At 43.2% G+C, this 17,501-nt stretch overlaps 1 long non-coding RNA gene across 1 annotated transcript; it reads right to left on the bottom strand.

Annotated features, from left to right (window-relative positions):
- Positions 1-9,643: 9,643 nt before the first annotated feature.
- Positions 9,644-17,398, bottom strand: LOC308185661. Its single transcript, XR_013943534.1, has 2 exons — positions 13,238-17,398; positions 9,644-12,980 (listed from the first exon to the last, which is right to left on the bottom strand). It is a non-coding gene; the product is annotated as an uncharacterized lncRNA (long non-coding RNA).
- Between the last annotated feature and the right edge of the window lie 103 nt (positions 17,399-17,501).

The raw sequence follows: 17,501 nt of genomic DNA, 5'->3' as shown, positions 1-17,501 counted from the left end.
CATTTGGGAGTTCTTATCAGAAAGAATCTAACCTTGGGCACAGAAGGCTTATGGTGAAATGGGCATCCCTCTGAAAAGATGTCGTTTCAAAGAAATCACTTAGCCTGAGATGAGTTGTGCCAGGAAAAAAAAAAAAAGTCCCTGTGGTTTTTCAGCTTCATCCCCAGAGGAGAGTCTGGGACCTGCTCTAAGCCCAGGGATGTTGAGAGAGGGGCGCCTGGCAGGTGGCCAGGTGGCTGGATGTTGGGGGGCAGAAAATTCAGGAATTTGGGGGCTTTGAGCCATCCACACAGAACTGCTCTTCCCTCTGGTCCTCTTGGCTGTCTATGAGACCACACTGGAGAAGGTGTCCTGGGCTACTCATCCCTAAGATAGGTGCCCTGACCACCAGTCTGCAGGACCATACTCCCCTTTTCTACATACTTTTCCTGGAATCTGGCATAGGTTTCTTCATGCCAATAGCTTCAGGGGCTGCGGAGGTGGGTCTGTCGTCCAGCTGGCCGGCTCCCGTTGGTCCCTGAAGAGTGTGGAGGAAAAGTGGCTGGAGTTAAATTCCTGGTCATTTCTGGTCCTATGCAGTACAACTTCTGAGAGTATTTACTGGAGGGAACCAAAATGGAGAGACACGTGGCTTGCAGAATGCAGGGGAGCTTCAGGCGGGAGATGTCAGACCCAGCCACATCGTGCCCAACAAGGTGTTGAGCATTAGGGTGTGAGCTGAAGGGTGCTTGAGACCTCCACGTTCTGCTCAGCACTTCAGCTCCAGCCACGTCCCTCAATGGGTACCCACAGGCATTTTTTACTGAATCTGGCCCATGTCAGATGCATCAAATTATTCTGAAGAATTTCAGTCCTGTGCAATTAGTATTGATACTGTGATAACTCAGGCAGCATCAGGGCTTCATTGAGCTAAGCTCTTCCAGACAATTTAAGTCTCTGATCCATAAAGCAGACAAGGCTTTAGCAGAAATACAACAGATGAAGCTGGAAACAACAACAACAACAAAAAGAAAGCTGCAACAAGAGCCCAGAAGATTTGTCCACACTGAAAGGCTGAGAGTCGTATGGCATGAACAAGGGGATGAGAGAGGGTGGCTCTGCTTGGCCTCACAGAGCACCAACTGTTATTACAATCACTATCAAAGTTAGAGGAAATTGCATCCACTTTACTGTTGAAACGTACAAAATGTACAAAGCTTTCCTAGCATCCATAAACAGTTGAATATATTAGAAAATAGAGGACACAAGGCTTGCTGTTGTTCTTCAATCTCAACTCATATTGCTTCCAGTGGCCATTTAACCTCGATAAAGACAGAAAGATCCAGACCCAATGTTTTTAATTACAAGTGGCATTTCCAAGCCTTCTGTGGTCTGCGTCTAATCCAAAAAAGTGACTTCATTTTGGACTCTGGCACTATGGATGCTCTGTGCAAAAGGCAGACTGCAAACTAGTTTCCATCCTGCTTTAATAATAGATTCACAATCCAAAAAGGAACGTTAAACAGTTTATTTTAATATTCAGGCTTAAAGCTTTCCTTCTGTAAAGGGGTATATAACCCAGCAGTAAAACAATGTCTTTGAAAGTTGACTTAAAAGGTCTTAGGAAAGTGGTGGATTGTTAGACTCAGGCTCTCAGCAGTTAGAAAACAGTTGAACAGAGATAAACAAATTGGCAGCTTGTGTGACCAAATCTGCCCCAACTCGGTGATGGGCTCAACCTCCTCTACACAGGCAAAATGTGCAGGATGCCCTGATGCAGAAATAAACATTTGCTGCATGTGAGGCCAGTGTGGAAAAGAGGTTTCTGTGGAGCGAGGCATGAAGCGAGCCCTTCTGCACCTGCAGAGCAATGAGAGAAAAGGCGTGCAGAACAAATAGGATGGGAGGAACAGTGTGAGAGAATCAGAAAGAAAAAACTGCAGTGAACACTAGGATCTGTTTTCTGCATGGCCAATCGCCAGAGGAAATATTTTTCTAATGGGTGGATAAGGGCTTGTCTTCTGCTGAGGTGTGACCAAGCCCCACTGAGGCTCCTGTGAGCTTTCAAGGAATTGGCAGAGGCCAGGGGAATCCAAATGGAGGGAAAAAAAAAAAAAAAAAAAGAAAAAAAAAGGTTTTATCCCAATTAGATGTGAAAGTCCTGATGGATGAGCTATTTACCATTTTCTCTGAGAACTTTGTAGACACAGTGTTTTCACTGTTTTGGGTTCAACTGCATTTCAACTACGTATTTCTTTTAGTGATTTCATCCCAGCCTGTATAGTGACACCACTCTCCCCACGGTCAGACATTTGGCATTAAATCCCAAGGCTCCATCCTTGCCTTAGGAAGCTCCTACAGGAGGGAGTTAGCAGCAGTATCCTCAAGCTCAATGGTTAAGGCACTGCCATTTATATTTGTGTCCTTGTGGCCTCTGGGCGCTGGTACCTCGCCAAACCTCCACAGCCACCTTTTAGCCAGCCTATTTATGTTGTGTATATGTATAAGCATATGTATATATATATACACATATGTACACATAATTCTGTTACATCAGCACCTGGACATTGTGCTTTGCTCTTGCCTAAAACCACCTCTCTTTGTCAGTGTTTTTTCTCAGGGTGACGCCTTCGGAACTGAGCACGAGATCACAGCAGAATGTTCTGTGCAATAGCCCAAGTCTCTCTTTCCCTTGACACAGCAGAACAAATCAGCCTTGAGACAGTCTGGGTCCTTTAAAGATCTGTCTCCTTTGCTTCAGCTGGCTCTCAGCTACCCTCTGTGGGGCTCTCGCCCTTCAGCTGGGCAGCCTTGCCCGGCAGAAGGCCGCAGAAGGCCGCAGAAGGCCGCAGAAGGCCGCAGAAGGCCGCAGAAGGCCTCGTGGCCTCTGGGAGGACCAAGCAAAATGTCCTCAGAGCACTGAGGCCAGGGCCACGGGCTGCCTTGCGTTGCTGTCCCCCTTCATTATGCTTGAGCTCCCCGTCCCGTGTGGTGGTTCTCTACTCATAGCCGACCTGAATTAATTTTTCAAGTCGGATTTCATGAGGCGGTATCAAATGCTTTCCTGAAATTCGGATATATTACATCTACTGCTTTCCCATCATCGGCTAATTTTCTAATTCCATCAAAAATGCAATCAGGTTTGTCTGGCAAGGCTTATTCTTTATAAACCCCATGATTCAATTTACCTACCAGTGAAGGATGAAGGGCTGAGTCAACCTTTGCAAGCTTAATCAAACTCATCCAAACCTCTGTGCTCAACAGATTGAACTGGAAGTTTTGCAGGAAGAAGCTTGCTCTCAGCATTTGCCTTACTTTTGTGGTTTCTAATGGGATGGAAATACTGGAAGAAAAAGCTTTGGCACTGCATTTTAGTACTTTGCTGCTTAAAAATAGGAAAAAACACAGAAAATATGTTTCTTTTAAAGTAGATTAACTGTTTCAGATTGTAAAACAGGGTTCTGAAAGATGAAGAATATTGTTAGGTAATAGTTTAGGTCCAACTCTACTCTTACCTAGTAGTTTCCATTTCCCTATGAACTTGCCAGAAACAAACAAACAGAAATAAACAAAAACAAATAAAGATCATTGACAGTGTGGGTTGGATTTTGGATTCTGAGGATCCGCTGGCACATCCGGGATGTTCCAGAGCCCCAGCCTGGCAGGCAGTTGACAGACATGCAACTGTATGGCAGATGGACAGCCTCTGCTATTTAAGGCTCCTAAATAAGCACAGCATCTGATGAACTTTGAGATTGTGTTTGGTGTGATTCTCCCCACTTCAGAAAACAAACAAGCAAACAAAAACCCTCAAATCTTCCTTTCTGAAGATTTATAATATTTATTTTCCTGGACAATTGCTTTACCCTGTCAAAAACCTTACCCTTTCACTTGCTTTCCGTCTTTGTTTGCATTCTTTGTTTTGATATTTGTTTGCTTTTATCTCCTTGGGTTTGAAAGGGCTGTCCTCCTTGTGTTTAGTGTGCGTACAACTCAGAGGAGGGACAAAATTATTTCTATAAACTGATTCTATACTGATGAATATAATAGTGGGGAAGAAATGAAAACTGAACTAGAAAGAGGATCGAAGAGAGTGAGTATGCTGTATGTTACTGGGTGACATAGGAGTTACCTTGGAAATGAATCCAGTGTACTTCTGCATGTAACTGATCCAAAAAAAAAAAAAAAAAGGAAAAGGAAAAACCAGCCTGGCTGTTTTTTTGCATATCTCTTCTTCCCTTCTTTAAATATTGGCTAAGTCACAGCACTTGGCACCTCCACTTAGCACTCAGGCTGTCCAAAGGCATAAGGCTGACACAGGCATGAGGGGCACATTCCCATTTGCCCCCAGCTCCTGCTCTGCACCCACTTTGGGTCTACGCAGCCCATGAAGACACATCCCACCCGCCAGCACAGCCCGAAGGGGATGGCAGAGCAGGCAGCTCATCCACAGATTCCGCTGGGAAAGCTGCAGCGGGAAGAGGACCTGCCCACTACCCACTCCTCTCGTGCTTCAGTGCTCGGCGGCTCTTTCCCCACTCAGTCCTGGGTGGTGATGAGATGGTCTCTTATATGCGATCAAGTAATTCTTCAATGCCTTGGAGAGCCATTGTGTCTGTACCCAGATATGCAGGCGGTCCTTCTTTGGAAAAACTGGGAAGTAATTGTATAATCATTTCTATGGTGACAAAGAGCGAGAACATAACTTCAAGACATTTAGAATAATAATGTGCCTAAGCAAGTGCATATTTTAAAATGTGTTGCTTGTGTATGGAAAGGTCCTGAGCAACTTCTGGCAGTCAGGAGAGACAGTCTACCATAAACCTCCTCACAGCAGGCAGCTACTCAGTCTGAAAATTAATTTCAAGAAACATGACTGACCACCGTGCAATTTTAGCAGTAGGTTTTTACTGAACCTTTTGTGGTAAACAATGTTGTTAGCTGAGGACACAGTGACTGGACTTCAGAATTAAGAGCCAGGCCTACAGGCAAGAACAAAAGTACCGCAGTGCCCACGGTGTGCTAGAGCATCCTTCATTATGAGGCAAACTCACCCCTGAATTCTCACACCACTTCCAGCACCTGGAAAGGCCAAACAGGTTAGATGCGATACCCTCTTAGGTTTATCTGCTTGCTAACTGCTTCTGAAAACATTACTTCCTAAAATATTTCAAATAAAAGTTTAAAAAAATGGGCTTAATAGACATCCTTCAAAAGATATGAGTAAGCACTGAACAAATGCTTTTTACTAACTTGAGCCTGAATGTAAGACTTCCTTGGGAAATACTGTTGCCTGAATCCAGATTCAAATTGCAAGACAAGAACAAAGATATATATTCAGGGAAAGATGCACCAGATTATTCTTAAAAGAACAGGAAAGACTGGAATGAATCTTTCCCTTTTTGAGTGTTGTACATGACCTCCACAAACTTAATTTTTGCACAACTCTTAACAGAGAAGTATCATCAAGAAATATTTAAATAGCTTCAGAAGACTTAGACGGTGAATTCTGTGAAATGTGCTGACTATTCCTATGTGTTTTGCTTTAGCCTAGTCATTTTTAGCTCCTCAAGTCTTCACATATTTGGCTTCTAATGTACACTTAAACAGTGAATATAGAGCATATTTTAAATGCAATATGCTTTTCATTATCAAAGTAATCTTCTATGTTTCAGATAGCTTGGACAATGTCACTAAACTTGTCAGATTCCCCTTCTGCTTCTCATAAACTAACACAATGCTGTTGAGTTAGGCTTTGTACTCCTGCAGAGAAATATCCAAATTCTTCCAAAAGATTGTTTACACTGACATCAGAGATGATGGAAAACAAATTACGACATTTGTGTTTGTGTTAGGAGCCAGATATACTGCCAGAACCATTGAAATCAGTGGCAACACTCCTATTGGATGCTAGCATTTATAAATCCATTATTTATTTTTAAGCAGACCTAATCTGGGAACCTTGAAATAGTTTATTAGTCCCCTACTGTTTTGACTTCCGTCTGCCCAAGTACTTCTTGAATGAGAAGGAGATTGTTGGGTAACAGCTGTTGGAGATACATATGTGTGGTAGGTTCAATGGAAGGGTGTAAGGGAAAGATTATCTTCATAGTTTCCCTCTTGTCCTTCCAAAACTTGGTTTATATCCTTACTTCTTAGCAGTAATGCCTTGTCCCACACCATGGTCCTTCCTGGTTTCAGTGAGAAACTCAGGCATGAATAGACCGCATGATCAGAGCTACTACACTTGAATTTAAAATGCATTGTTTCCCTAGACATTACAAGCACCCATGGAGGTGAAAGGGGATTCATAAAAAAAAACAGTGAAAGAAAGTCTCAGTGGAAAAAAAAATGTATTTCTTAGAATTGATTTTAAAGAATCAGCATGCAGGGAGAAAGAGAAATATAATCTAAAATGGAGTCTACAGTTGTGTATTTCTTAGCTAGATTAATTTTTCATTTCCATTAACATTAAATTTACTGACAAAATACTGACAGGTTTTTAAAAAAGGAATATGTTTGTCAGTATCAAATATATTCAAACAGCAGTATCAAATCTAGAATGATTCTCATAAGCAGACACCAAATGATGGTGGAAAATGGAGTATTTGGGAAGTCTGATCAAGTACCTACTCCTGCCTCCACTTCAGGCAATGAGAAATCAGGGCCAAACTCTGTAAAGTACTGTATCCTCTCTCTCCCCCAAACCAAGCCAAACCAAGCCAAACCAAACCAAACCAAACCAAACCAAACCAAACCAAACCAAACCAAACCAAACCAAACCAAACCAAACCAAACCAAACCAAACCAAACCAAACCAAACCAAACCAATTAAAAAGATCCATGAAAAAGCTAGCACATGGGAATGAAATGCCTCCCTGATTCCTTAGTGTTCTGGTCAACTGGATATATTTTTCTAGTGAAACATTTTCTTCCCACTTTCACGTATAACATTTTTTCTGTTCTAAGGTAGGGACACTTCAGGGTTACAAGAAATTTCAGTACATTGAGCAGAGAATTCCTAAAATCTGAGATATGACCTGGAGTCTTGTCAAGAATAGATAAAATAAAGTAGCATTTAAGAACAACCAATAAATGTCTCGCTAGTCTGGTATGAGCTTGTGGAACTCAGCACACTGGAAAAGACTCAATATTGGGGCTAACTGAAAATGGCATTAGGAGAATGAGCTATGCAGGGAAATTAAAATGGTCTCTTTCAAAAATGATTCAGGAGAGGACAGACATACCAGCTTCAGGATTGCTACAGGGGTTTTCTACTGGGCAAAGAGAGTAATAAGAAATTGAAAAACTTTTGGCATTTCAACTTTATTGAAAAAGGGTACAAAGGAACCACCTCTGGATATTGTAAAACTCACAAATAAATTCTTTACAGCTGCACAAGGAAAGATAACAATGAGAGCCCAATATTTCATTCCTAGCACAGTAAAAAATCCTATTATAGCCAATGCAGTTATGGGTGCACCAGCTGTATTCTGGGAATTCTATATAACTTCTGTCTGCTTCTGAACCAAAACCCCTGAGGCCAGCTTGTGAAATTAAAAAGTCCTCCTCTTTCATATACATACCCCTCCACATCTCTGTTCGTCCACCAGTGTCTAGAATTAAGTAAATTGTCTTAGTCAGACACGATGCCCTTCCAGGCCCAGGAGGAGCTTCTCCAGTGCTGTTTTCTGACCGCGCACTCTTCTGTAATACCCACAGTCATATAAAAAAAATGCACCTCTTTCTTCATTACTAAAATCTATACCATGGCATGCTCTAGGCAGGCATAGCTCATGCTGTCTGAGGTTTGGGGCAATGTAAGCTCTGGAGGGAGAAGTGTCCATCTCTGTTTATTTGGAAGAGCAGGGTTTTGTTTGTTTGTTTGTTTGTTTGTTTGTTTTTTAAGTGCACAAGACAATTAAAGAAAGGGGAGTGGGGGGAAGGACATGAAAGAAATTAAAACATTTCTGCTTCGCAAGTGTGCTTTTGAACTTTTGAATCACCAGGGGAAAAGGGCTACCACAGGGGTCAGGTAAGCATCATGAAGCTGAGCTGTAAATTTTGACATTGGGTATTAAAATATATATATAAAATAACACACTTCACCTTAACTTTCAGGCTTCTTACCCATATAACCCAGGAAACTGAGATGCTAGCCAGACCATCAGCAATAAATATGTGGAGAACTCAACAGGAGGAGAAAGATGAAATAGATGGGAGGAGTCACTGCTCCTCACGCACCCCTAAGGCATCTCTGTTCCCTTGCCCAGGATTTCCTTTTGTAACCTTCCCCGTTCCAGCTGCTCAGGCCAGGACTTGATTCTCCTCACAGACCCAAAGTGCTGTCCTTCATTGGACAGAAAGACCACCCCAGGGGAAAGCAAGTGGATTCAAGCATGAGAACTCGTCTGCCCACATGAGCAAATCTCGCTGGGGCCAAAACAAGAGGTCAGGAGAGCTCACTCAGTCCAGCTCCCTAAATACCGCCACCAGACGTGCAAAGCGTAATTCAAGAGAACAGCAGAAAAGTAAACAGCAAAGGTTTTTATTCAAATGTGCTATTTATATCCAGAAAGGGAGAAACAGGAAACCTTTTGGAGCTCTCAGTTCAGCCCAGTCCCATGACTTCTGCAGGGTCCCCACAGGCTCTCACATCCCTTTGCGTGCGAAGAGACCAACGAGACTTGACTTTGTGTCTGCCTCAGACCTAGGAGTCCTTGGAAACGCTCCTTTGGGACTGTCCTCTCTCATCCATCACACTGGATTTCTAGCAGATGGCTTAAATGACAAAGTATATGGATAAGCGTCCTTTAATCTACAAAAATGTGACGTTAAACTTTGGCGATTAGCTTCATATAGCTCAACTTGTTTGAAATTGAACGCAGAATGGATCGAGAGGTGAATGGCAGTGGAAGGTATATTATCCAGACATCTTCCTAGATATGTCATTAAATGATGGAAGTTAATGGCATCTTTAAAGACACCCATGCCATACAGACAGCATAGGTGTAGATATACACCACATTTTTGAAACTGTGCTACTATTTATTTCTATTAAAGCTCAATCATTTGTGCCTAATTGTTTTCAATAAGTGCTTAATATTTTTCCTCTCTGGAAAGACAAAGTGATTATTTCCATAACTCCCCCTGGCATGGTGATGGTACGACATTCTGTGAAGAAAGCCTGCAGATTCATTTAATACTAGTTTCTTAGATGAATAAATAAGTGCAGATACATCAGTGAATGGGATGTTCCTATCTTGAATATTCATGTGTTTCTGTCCTTGCTGAAGTCAATAACAGGATTCTGACAAAATGTCAACTCCTACTTTGTAGTTTGTCCTGGATTTCCACAAAGGCAATTTTAGGATATGGACTTTAGAGAAGAAAATGATGTAGCAGAAGTGCAGAGAGGAAAGGGAAGAGAAAGGAGATGGAGAGTTTGTTCTTTCCATTAATATTAAACCGTCCATTTCCCAGCTGCAGGCTCATGAAAGGAGACTTCTTGGTGATTACCTAGTAATTCAAACCTTACAAACCCACCTCAGAACACACAAAGACAAGGTAAAAAAAAGATTTTTTTATTGCAGTTTCATGAAATCTGATCCATAGCAGAGCTTGAAGAATTCACTAAGCTTTTGAACACACATGCAGACTGGTATCAATTTCTTTTTTTATTTCTTCCTTGCCATATGAACAATATATATGAACAATATCACCTCTGTGTGTGTGTGTGTGTGTGTGTGTGTGTAAACATGAGTAGCTTTTATAAATGCAAATGCCAACGAATACAAGTAATAGTCTGGTTTCTATAAAAGGCTCTGTCTCGCAAAACAATCTGCTGCACAAAACCAAAACAAACCTCTAAAATGATTGTCATGTGTTAACGTTACAGAGCACAGTTGCCTTTTACCTGTTTACCTATTCAAGCTAGGAAGTGAGAAATATTCAGTCGAAGACGAACCAAAGGAGCACATTATCTTCACAATCCCTCTGTACTGTTATCACAGAAGGTATTTAGAGTCCAAGGGTTCCCCTCCTGAGCCTTATAACTCTCCCTTACCCTTCCGTGCCTATAGAGAGACCAGAATGAATTGCTTGTAATTTGGTTCCTCTGGTGTAATTGTGCCTGTAACACACAGCTGTAACAGGGACTGAATTTGCTGTTGTTCTGCATATCTCCCAATTACCCATGAAAAGCCCAAAATATCAACAAAGTAAATTCTAAAGTGCATATTACCTGGAACTCAGAAATGACAAAAAGTTTCACCTACTTTTGGTTCGATGAAAGACTGTGTGAAAAATAAACATTATCTTTCTGGATTCCATATACTATCAAGCACTTTAACTCAATTTTCCATGTTATTTTGATGGACTTTTGAGTAGGTTTTATGGACCGTATTCCCATAATATTCATTTATGAATCTGCTACCTCTTGAAAGGTGAAGAGAAACAAAACATACACAAGTACAAATGAATGAATAACACTCTAGTTTTATTTCTTACTTTAAACACCGCTATAGGCGAGCTGTTAAACTATCAGTCAGATCTGGTATAGCTTTGATTCGGTATGTGCTAATGCTTTCAGTCTTCACCACCACCCTCTCCCTGGGCCCCAGGTCCAAAACAGAGTGAAATTTTAGCAGTTTTCAGCATATCTACCGCTAACTCAATATGAAAACCTTGAATAGTTCATAAAAAGTAAAAGAAGCAGGTGCTCAAATGTTGGTGTGGAAAGCAAATGAATTAATAATACTCAGCTACCAGAGTCCACTTGCATGTTTTGTGCTTCTTAAAAAGACTGCGGACAACAACATTATCTCCTAAGATTTTGGGGATCCAGAGGAATCAGCTCCTTTGAATATTAAGCCCATAATACAGCCTGAAATAATTTTCATCTTCACTGGGTCACACACACCAAAAAAAGCAGAAACATTCCTCAAAACTGCCATATGCTTGAATGTGCTGATGGGCATGGCTAATATGGGACACCACTGGGATGATATTGAATTCACCATTATGTGCCCAGTAAACACGTGGAGAGAAAACCATTTTATTCAAGTATGAGCATCTAATGTAAAGAGCTACCCAGAGAATAGAACATCACATGTATTTGTTTTATAAAACTGTGTAAAGGTTTGCCAAAGCTGTCACAGTGTGCTAGCTTTGGCCATTTATTTCCCCAGATCTCTACTGTGAGTGCTACTGCTTGCTTTGGAATATTTTTTTATGAACAGAGATTAATAAAAGTAAAAATCCTGTGTGTTCTGAGGAAGTTATTTGTCCTAGTCACGATTAATTGCTGGCTAAGGCCAAACCTTTTTTTTTCCTGCTGATACACCTGCGCAACTCCAGGCTTAAAGTCCATGATACATAGCCTCATCGATTAAGGCTCACAAAATTGCATTTTGACTACTCCTAAAATGCAAAGAAACAAATGTGTTAAATAAGACCATTGAAGTCAACAGCAGTCTGCGTGTGTCAAACCAACTCAGTAAGTATCAGCAACTCCACACTGGGATCATCCTTTTCCTGTAACATACTGCTGAGTGACCCTGTTTTGTGACCCTGAAAATAAAAGCAATTTTTATTTAATTTTACTTTTTCAGCATAGCACTAAATACAAAAAGTGGGAGCTGAGGCACTGTAGCAGTAAAGCCCTTACCCACAGATCCTTGCACCCGCATCATGCGGAGATAGATCTGCCCATACAGCGCTCTGTGTAGGACTGGGGTCTGAGTTAGCCTCACATCTATCTGATGAAGGACCTGTATCCCCCAGTTTTTGAGATGTTTTCTTCTAGTTTTTGGCACAGGCAGTGCATGAGCTCACATTCCTGATGTGATATATCACTGAACCAGTGAAGGTGACTTTCAACAGTTCTTCAAAGTTAGCAACTGAGGCTACCCACCATTTTTTTCACAGACTGGGTTGTCTGGTAACATACAGTTTCAGTCAGATAGCTTAGAACAACCAGTTTCAGCCGTGCCAACAACACAAATGAGGGTGATCCCACATGTTATGTGTGTTTATGCATATGTCACTCATGATTTTAACCCATTAACCAAATATCAACCAAATTCAGCAGCCAAAAAAGCAGCAGCTCAATTACTTTAGTGAAATATGTGGCTGGGGAGGGAGACCGTCTCTGAGCTCCTCTACCAGACAGGCAGTGCAAGTTAAGCCTTAGCCAGCACCAGAGAATGCATCTGAGAGTCTGTGTGTGAGAGAGCGAGCGAGAGATGCTGCAAAAAGCCCCTCCTATGGAAAAAACATCAGGGCTAGATCTGAAACCACATCAGAGAACCCAGTCATAAGAGCTAATATGGAGGAACACAGTACTCACAGATGTGTTTTCTTCTGCTGTGTGAACTAAGATGCAGACTGTACGTCACAAGGCCCTTTACAGGTAATTTCTGACACTCCGAATTGCACTTGCACACAAACTGGAAGCTAATGAACTTACTTACACCTGTGAGCAACCATATAGTCATCACTGAGAGCAATAAACCAATGACAGTTTCATTCTTGCCAAGTTTTATTTCTAAACTGAACGCATTCAGATTCTACCTGGCCCTTCCTTGGGTGAACCATGTAGCAGAAAGCTGCAAGGAATCGTTGCTTCTCCTACAAAAGCATAAGCAAACTGTGGTTCTCTCCGGAAAAAAAAAAAAAAAAAAAAGAAACAGCAAGGAGGAGGCAGGGCCGTAACTTAGGTTTCATGGGAGAATGAGAATGAGCAGGCAAGGACAGACTGTGTTAGAGGAGTAATTGTAGCAGGCTGCGAATTCTTCCAGCTGTTTTCAGCATACAGCAGTGCCTCTCCCTGTCCTGTAGCTCTGTGCTGCAAGATGCCCCCAGCTCCCTTCAGTGATCTGCTCGGCGTCTCCCAGGACAAGTGTCCTTTAACATAAAAGAATTCAGGCAACCCAGCACTGCAGAGCAGGATTAACTCTCTGTGGTTGTGGAGAACCCTTCCGGAGGAACTGCAGAAACACCTATAAAAGGTATCATGGCGTAAAAAAGAGAGCCCTTGCCAGCAGGAGACCTGGGTGACAAACAGGTTATTAATGAGCCCTTGCGAGACTTCTCTTTATAATGTTCTCCTTGCCACTGAGCTGTAATTACTTTTATTTCCTTTTATTCCCTCCCAATTGGAAGACAGGGACAAATAAAGCTTTTGTTTAACACTTCTGCACCATGCATTCCTGACATCTTCATTCTCTAATAAAGGTCTGGGGCTCACCTCACTCACCTGTGCAATTCTTACTCAACTGAATGGCACAAGAATGACAGACTGCAGAACGAAGTTCATAGTCAGAAACTCCACAGAAAGATAAGACATCCCACAGAAGGAGGAAGGATTCTTGTGAACGGCTTCAAAGCTGCCTTGGTCACATATCTGTTGAAAAAGACCAAACAAAAGCTTCTCTTTCCCATGATATCTTGTCCAAAAAATCTTTCCAGCTACACAGCAATAACTACATATAACTAGAATTAAGAGAAGGGAATCGCATTTACTGGCTTAATTTCCTGAATAGGCCTTTGTTAAGAGCTGTCTGAAAGCTGCCAGTTAGATTAATTGATGATTTTGAAAATCAACAGAATGGGCAGAACTGTACATTAATTGCATATATTAATTGCATACATTACTGCGAGTATATGAGGAAAATCCTGATTCTGTAATACAAGTTACATTGTTTAAGTGAGTCTTACACAGCCACAGGAGTAATGTTTCACTGCAGACATTCTTAATGTTAATCCATAATGTAACTAGCTGCAGTAAAAGGGAGGAAAAAAAAATACACCAACAGTTTGTAGCTATCCTATATCTCAGACAGGGTGATATAACATAGCATATGTTTTAAAATGATAAAGACTTCCAAGAATAAGATGCAGCTTCCAGAAAAATATTCATACACGCCCAAACAAAAGCAAAATCTTGTAATAATTGAATAATTGCTGCTTTCTGTACCTAAGGAGTCCAAAAAAAATCCAGACCAAACCAGCCCTTTTCAGTGGCTTAGCTGGTCAACACTCTTATACACAAAGCCCAGTGCTCTTCCCTAAAACCTAAGAATTAATCAGCATTATGTAAGAGATTTTTATAACACTCTAAAAATACATTGCGAATTCCTTTCCAGTGTCGGACTGAGAAGCTTTAAAGTACAGCCACCCCTTCATCCCCCTTTTAAGCAAACACTGGATCTTCATTTTTGATATCAGAAACTTAAATTCGTCTCAGTATATGTGCCTCAAATCTCGTTAATTACAATATTGGCCTCATGAGATACAACTGCTGCTGCTAAGAGCAGTGTTTGTGCTCAAAACGATTTCAGCATGGGCACAGATACAGAGACACTGCATGTGCATAAATACTTTAGAAAGGGACTGATGGCACTTGGAACTTCATAGGACTATTTTGGGTGTTTTCATCTTAATGTACCTGTTCGCTGAGCGAACTCTTGTCCCCACAGGATAACATTTTGTTGGGGTGGTTCTGATAGATAATACACCACGATAGCATTCCCGCAAAGGCAGTTGTAACATTAGCCAGGCAGATCTACAGCAGAGTCCTCTGAATACCTTATTCCTTTTTGTGCTCTGTTTCTGATATTCATAATAAATAAGCACCAGTACTATTTCTGTATCTTCCACTGAAGGATCTCTAAGCAAAATTACAAAGTCATCACCTGAATGTTAATGGTAGTCTGGGAACCATACCTGAAAAGAGAAGGAGCTTTAACACTGTTGGGGGAACAGACTCAGCCTGCTCTCTTCTGAGCGTCCACAGCTGCCCTCTCAAAGTTCACTCTGCTCTGCCTGGATTAGTCCCCCAGATCATAACTTGATCTACCCAAGGCATTTGCAATTCTTCAGAACCAAATAAATCATAAGAATGCAAATAAATCGCACGAAAATGGGAACAAAGATTTTCAGCTGTGAAAGTCTTGTCATGGAATGCATATCCAGGGGACACCGGAGCAATCTCACCTCATCCCATTTTTAGGAAACACCCCAACACAGTTCTTTTCCACAAAAAAAACTTTTCCCCATACAAGAGTGACACGACACTGACACAGCCACCTCCTCAAAATAACCCCCTGCCCTTCAAACCACAAACAAATCAATCAAAACTATTGAGGCAAACCAGAAAAGAGATTTTGCAGAAAACAAATAAAAAGAAAAAAGAAGAAGACATGGAGGAGACTCCCTTGTCCAAGAACGACTTCACTGTTTTTACCAGTCTCATGTGAAATCTGTGCTGATACTATGGCTGATGGGGGGCAACATAAAGTCTCAAGCAGGAGATAGTCAACGTATCTGACGGGATGATAGCAGCTGTTCCACAAGGGCAAGCAAATATTTAGATGAAAATTGTACTCCGGATTACGATCATCCCAAAGCAAAGTGTCACCTACCCTACGTGTGTTTGCCTGGGAGCATCCATGTTCCTGATTTTCTTCCCCTTCAACTCCTCTTATTTTTTGTATTTCACCCACAACCCAGGTCCTTCTTTGTTCTCTGTCCTGATTCTTTCTCTGCCTTTCTTTCTTTGTGCCATTTTCCGCTACCCGTATTCACACTGAATGCAATCAGTCACATGGCTAGCCTTCATGTGAACTCCATGGCACAAGGTATGTAAGTATTATTCGGTATGAATGAGGGCAAACTGCATCCCCTTCGTTCGCTCTTCATTTACATGCCCTTCCCAGATTCCCCCTCCACGCTCCTTTCCCTCTTTTATCACCCAAATTCACTACGCATTGTCCTTGTGCTTTGTTTCCTTTTTCTGGTTTCCCCCATGGTCATTTACACCTCCTTCTTTTCCTGTTAGCCTCCTATCCTCCCTTCCCGCTCCCTTCTCGCTCATTTTCTCCTGTTGTTGCCCACTTCCTACTCCCACTTTTCTGCCCGTTGTTGGCAGGTCTCTCTCCTTCTTCTCGTGACATGGAAGTAGGCAGCAGTGTGGAGGCCTGGGGCGGCTGCTGGCAGCTGGGGGCAGAGGAAACCCAATTTACGTCTTTCACGAGACCCACTTCAGCTACTCTGTCCCACTGGCCTGTTAGTACAATACACACCGTGGGGCAAAAGGCTAGGCCGGGCAAACAACTTAGGTATATAATGGTCTTTGTTGCGGCTCGCTTTAATCTGGTGAATTACTGCAGTGAGTTGCAAAAGCGCAAATCCCACCCAACCGGAGTCGATGATGGGGAATTGTGCATGTGCAGCCACGAGCGTGTAGGACTCTTCGGCTGCTCACTCCTTCCTGTCGTCTCCTCTGCTCTGTCACTAATTTGTTCCAGTCACTCATTAATACTCTCTTAATCGCCCCCCCCCCCAACAGTTTCACCTCACCGACTGTTTCCTTCACTCTCGCAGCTCAAAATCCAGAGGACTTTTTCTTTTTTTTTTTTTTTTCCTTGCAGCTCTAACAATGATAAACAGATGCTGGTGGTCTTTGCCGTACGCAACTTCCCTCGTAAAATTTCGGGCGGCCTTTTGCCTGCAAACCCAAGGCAGGGGTGGGCACGCATCCACAGCATGCTCCGACCAAGGGGCACGGGGGTCGAAGCCCTGAAAGCCGCCGTGGGCTGCACACGTGGGCAGGTTTATGAGACACGAACGAGCCCGGTATTTATCAGGGTCAGCGGGCAGCCAGATCCGCAGGGTTTGGGATTGCAGCTCAGCAGCCAGCGGTGGGGTCTGTGAGGAGAACTGCGAGTGCTGCGTGACCCCGCCGAGTGCTGGGAGCACGCAAGTGTTTGCAACGCACCTTAAAAATAAAAAATAAAAATAAAGAGAAAACACAACAACAGAAAGCTTTTCCTTGAATTTTTAGATGGCCGTTTTTTTTTGTGTGTGTGTGATTTTTTTGTGTGTATGGTTTTCTTTCTGTGTGTGAGATTTTGTGCGTTTTTGAGTGTTTGCGTGGCGTTTTTTTTTGTGTGTTTCGGGGGGTTTTGGTGTTTTTTCTTTTTATCGGTGTTGTCCGGTTGCCCCCCCGGCTCTCTGCGGCACTTTGGAGGAACCGCTCCCTCACAGACCCCATCCCCACCCGGGAGGGTCGCCGGCAGCCGCCCCCCCACCGTCCAGCCCGGTCGTGAGAGGGTCTGCCCGCCCCTTCGCCTCGCACCCCCACCCCCCCGGGGCCGTGTGCGGGGGTGCCGGCAGGACGCTGGCTGCCCGCCCGCGTGTCCGTGTGGGGGCCAGGCGGCCCTGCCCTGCGTGGAGGCCGCGAGGGAGAAGGGCGAGCGCCCCATCCGCCCGCCGGCCGAATCCGCCCCGCATTTTGCGTCTCGCCCACCGCGCTCGGGCGGCAGCGGCGGCGGGCGGGCGGCGCGCGCCCGGAACAGCCGGTTGTTTAAAATCCTGCTCCAACCGTTTCTAATTCCCCCTTGCGCCGGGGAAGGGAGAGCGCGAGCGGGAGGGGGGGGGGGGGGGAGGAGGAGGAGGAGGAGGAGGAGAAGGAGGGGCCGAGCTGCGGGGGGGGGGGAGGAGGGAGGAGGGAGCAGCCC

Source organism: Anser brachyrhynchus (assembly GCF_964034855.1).
Source record: "Anser brachyrhynchus genome assembly, chromosome: Z".
Classification (NCBI taxonomy): domain Eukaryota; kingdom Metazoa; phylum Chordata; class Aves; order Anseriformes; family Anatidae; genus Anser; species Anser brachyrhynchus.
The sequence above is the reverse complement of the archived record's forward strand: the minus strand, read 5'-3'. Positions and strand labels throughout refer to the sequence as shown.